General features: G+C 33.9%; 1 long non-coding RNA gene across 1 annotated transcript; it reads right to left on the reverse strand.

The window, feature by feature from the left end:
- Positions 1 to 2,644: 2,644 nt before the first annotated feature.
- Positions 2,645 to 4,381, reverse strand: LOC128671001 (uncharacterized). Its single transcript, XR_008404805.2, has 2 exons — positions 3,831 to 4,381; positions 2,645 to 3,511 (listed from the first exon to the last, which is right to left on the reverse strand). It is a non-coding gene; the product is annotated as an uncharacterized LOC128671001 (long non-coding RNA).
- Between the last annotated feature and the right edge of the window lie 213 nt (positions 4,382 to 4,594).

A 4,594-nucleotide genomic window follows, 5' to 3' on the forward strand; every position in this document is an offset into this window, starting at 1 on the left:
GAATTTTACTATGGAGTCAACGCTGATCGGACAACTACGGATGTTATTTACGATATTCAGACTTTGTCATTTGTGTGTTGCGGAATTTTAATGTGAATAATGAAGTGTCTCAAAGATTCCTTTTACTATATATTATCCAACTCCAATCATGTCGGATCTCAGCTCTCTGATAACACTTCGTAGTTCAATGCGATGTTTACGGTAATAGTCGATGTTACGCACCCAGTTGATATTAGCTATGTAACAAGTAATTGAATTTTACTGAATGAATAAATAGACACAGTGAGATCTGGTATTTGCAATGCTATAATCGTGTATCTTCGCCATCTTGTTATCAGGTTTCTACACATTACTGCGATAGTAGCCCAATGAGCTGGACAGTGTATAAACAGATATACTAGTAAAGGTAAGATTGAGAAACGATAAATTATCACTAAATCCATACTAATATTACAAATTTGAAAGTCTGTCCGTTCCGCTTTCACGGCTGAACCGCTGGACCTATTCTGATGAAATTTAGTACGCAAGTTAGACAAAGACCTGATCAAATATGGGCTATCTTTATTTTTCAAAAAAATCAAATGACTTTAATGGGGGGTGAAAGTTTGTATGAAAATCATGTCTATTCCACTTTTGCGGAGAAATTCACGCAGTTTTGCCTGCGTGAGAACCTAAGAACATTATAAACTCATGCAATAAAATGCTTTGTGCTAGTAGTCTTATTCGATCTAGAGGTATAATACCTATTAATCCGTATAGAATAGATACGTATGCATTGAAACACCCATGTCAGACTGTGACATAGCGAAGACTAGCTATGTAAATAAATTAAAATATACCTTTTCATTTTGCAGATTAAGCTGTGACATCCACCCTCTTTGGGAATGATGTTGACGCTTTGTTAAAACCTTGTATTCTCTAGTCACATTGTACGATATCCACGGAAGAATTTAGAGTAGTACTATTTTCGAACGGGAACTACTGACGTCGTAAGACTTTAGGAATTTAATAGATCTAAAACAGACTCGAGAAATTAGTTCAGGAAAAGTACAGAGTTTTCTCTGAAAGCAGTTTCGAAAATAAACCTCTTAGCTTATCCAGGTCGCATTCGAAGCATTACACAAAAGTAAGAAGAAGAACCTGCATAATATTTATGTTATTCATAGCTTCTATATTACAAACTTGAGTAACGAAGGACCAAGTCAAAACGACTGGCGTGGTGCAAGTAAATTTAACCGTTGAAATTTATCGTCCAATCTCAGCTATTTACGATGACACCCGGCAGAACATCATATTTCGTCCAATCATGAACGAACAGTTGTTGGTTGTGCCGGATTTACCAAAGATCAGGTAGAAAGACCTAAAGACCCTATGCCTTTGAAGGGACCGCAATCTCGTACTTATTCAATCTAAATATTTGAAAAAACGCAATTATGTACGATTATATCTAACAGTAAAAAAGTAAGAAAATGGATACTATGCTCTGACCCTCAACGGCTGATGATGAAATCTGGAAAATGATCAGAGATATCCAGTAGTGGACTGCTTCTAGATTTAGAAGATCCGTCGTCATTATGTTTGACTATAAACAAAAATAAAATCATATTCCTTGATGTGATGAATTCAACAAATCTCATTAATTGAAATTAAGAAACTAGGACCAGTCTTTCAGCAAACAATCAAAAAGAGTTATAAGAATAATTTTGTACAAAAAGAATTCATTTTGGAGATATATTTTAATAACTCGCGAGATCATGTCCCATACTCCTTAACATTAGAAAAGCTAGAGCTCTTGCAGACATGAAAATTATACAGATGATTTGAATAAATTCTACAAGAATAATCTCCTAAAGGATACCGGTCCTTAGTCCGGCACTGGTTGCTGTGTTTTTGCCTCAGGCCGGCCGGTCGTGGGCTACCGGTGAGGTCGCCTCACGAACCCATTTGTCTATCGCCTAGAGCTAACTTCGTGCTATTTGCATCCTCAAGCCCCGCCCCGCGGCTTCCACACAACATTATATCATGCTAGTGTTCTCGCGATAGCCTTTTTTGATCTTAGCTTCTGGTGCTTTCAATATTCAACTTGTTGATTTTCGTTTTCCGTTTAGTGTTTTGTGAATAGGTAGGAAAGAGATGAACAATAATACTGCCGTCATACGGAGAAATGACGTTTCTGCACTAACTTGAAAACGGAGAAAAAAAATAGTTTGTGATTTTCAATTTAAAAAGTTTGCTGCGCGAAAGAGGTTAAGATATTATATACTTTTACGGTTGTAAAATGTGTAAATAAGTGAGATCTATGGGTATACGTATTTATTATATTTATTTTTTATTTAATATCGTTAATAATTAAAATTTTATTTTTCTTCTTAGTAAAAAAAATATAGAAAAATCTTGAATACTGTATTGAAAAGACGTATATGGCTATATGTGTCTTTTCAACTCAGAAACTTTAAGAGCCGTCTTTACTACTTAGTAAGAATGTAAAAATTGGTTGTAATTTACTATTTAACAAACACATTTTTAGCCATTAGCTGCTGTTCAAGTTATTATTACTATTATTAAAGAAATGTATTATATTAAAATTTTTCGTTTTTCATCTTTGAATTGGAGTTTAAAACAAAATGAAAAAAAACACGTTACGAAATAATTTATTTTATATTGACATAATAATTAAACATCACAAAAGGTCTAATAAGAAATTATACTAATACTGAAAGTTTGCAAATTTTAAAAATTTGCAGTACTAAAACGACAATCACAGCTTTGGTAGCTCAATAAATTCAGAGTATTAGTATACATATGTTCCTGAGAACCCACTTCTTGAAATTCTATGAAATTATGCTTGGGATTTAGTGAACATTCCAAAAGAATTGTTTGAGATCACTCCAATTGAAATCAAATCAACTACATAAAAAACTTATTCTATTACTTCTTCTTTCTAATTAAATAAATGTTTTCATGGCTGCTTAATCCCTATTAATCTTGACTTAGTAATCATATTACATCCAGGTTTTAACTGATACTTATTTTCCATATTTGCAATTTTTTCCATTTGTTTCCTCTGTGCTGGTGTCTTGTCATACTTTTTACGTTTCCTAACTTGCCCTTTCTTCATTAGATTTTCCAAACTATCTTGATCAGACTCTTCGGGTGACTCCGGAATGATAATATTAATCGGCTGAGAGTTAGGAATGATGTCCATTGAGCAGTCTGAATCTTCGGAACTTTTTTGCAGTTCTAAACTTGAAGGTATAAAATCTTTATCAAAAATTGAATCGTCTGAATCAAAATCCAATTAAATCAATTTTTATTTTAAAATCTCGTCATTCAAAATCTCGTCATTCAAAATCTCGTTATTCAAAATCTCAAAAGTATCATTATTCAACATTTGGTTATCCATAGCATCGTTATTCAAAATTTCGTTATTCAAGTAATTAGTTTCACTGGAACTAGTTGGTTGTACTAACGAAATTATTTTTGAGCACCTCGATGATCTCGCTTGATTAGACTGTAACAATTATAACCAAAACCTAAATTTTTAACTGGGAACCAGGCCAAAGCCAGGATGCGTATACTTATGCATAATAATAAAATAAATATAAAGTAAAATATAACCTATAGTGGGATTACTTATGCGTAAATATTCATACATATCACCATCACCACCACCACATTCAGACATACCACCCATCTAAACCCGTGGCGTGCCGAGGCGATTTGTTTTATTAGCAATTATTACATTTTTAGTTGTTAATGTTGGATAGGCAGTAACGTTTGCAATGTCATAAATTGAATATTACACATGAAAATATCGTGCATATACTTACCATATTTCCGTAAAAAACACGGAGACGAGCGTCGCATAGACGTCGTCTTTCGCCTCGGCTGCCTAGGCGCAACTGATTGTGCGGACAACGTGCCACGAACTCCTCCTTTACCCCGCAGTCCCCGCACATCAAACGATATTACGAAAAAAGGACGCTACTGCCACTTGCGTCTAGGTAGTTTTACGCCTGGTATACATAAGTGAACAATGCTAACATAAAGAGGCACATCTTCGCCAATCCGACTTTTCTTTTTATTACAATATAGAAATGCCTTTTCATTATATGACACATTACAAAAACTGTGTTAAAAAAAGACATTTCTATTTAAATATGTCTTTTCAATTTATTATAGAACAGAAAGGTCCATCCAAATTAGTATCATTAGTGAAATATTGCAGATACGTCCTATTTTGCAGTCAGATTTTATAGGTTGCGTTTGTTTTAGCAAACTTTAAAAATACTAGCAGATGCGTCTTATTCTCCTGATTCCGAATCAGTATGAAACTCATTTTCGATAAAAACGTCAGATGCGTCCTTTTTCCGTATGACGGCAGAATATCTCTTTTCACTTTTACTTTCGGTTTTTATTTATAAAATTTCTAGATATTTTGTCTGAATGTTATAGATGTACAAATAACTCACAGCTATAAAATCCATGCCCCATTGAGCTCCATCGTCACCTGGAAATTGTATAGATTTGACTTCCGACACCGATCGTGAATGTCAATACATAGCGCATGTATATAAACATGACATAGATAGAT

This window comes from Plodia interpunctella, chromosome 6 (assembly GCF_027563975.2).
Source record: "Plodia interpunctella isolate USDA-ARS_2022_Savannah chromosome 6, ilPloInte3.2, whole genome shotgun sequence".
NCBI classification, from domain to species: domain Eukaryota; kingdom Metazoa; phylum Arthropoda; class Insecta; order Lepidoptera; family Pyralidae; genus Plodia; species Plodia interpunctella.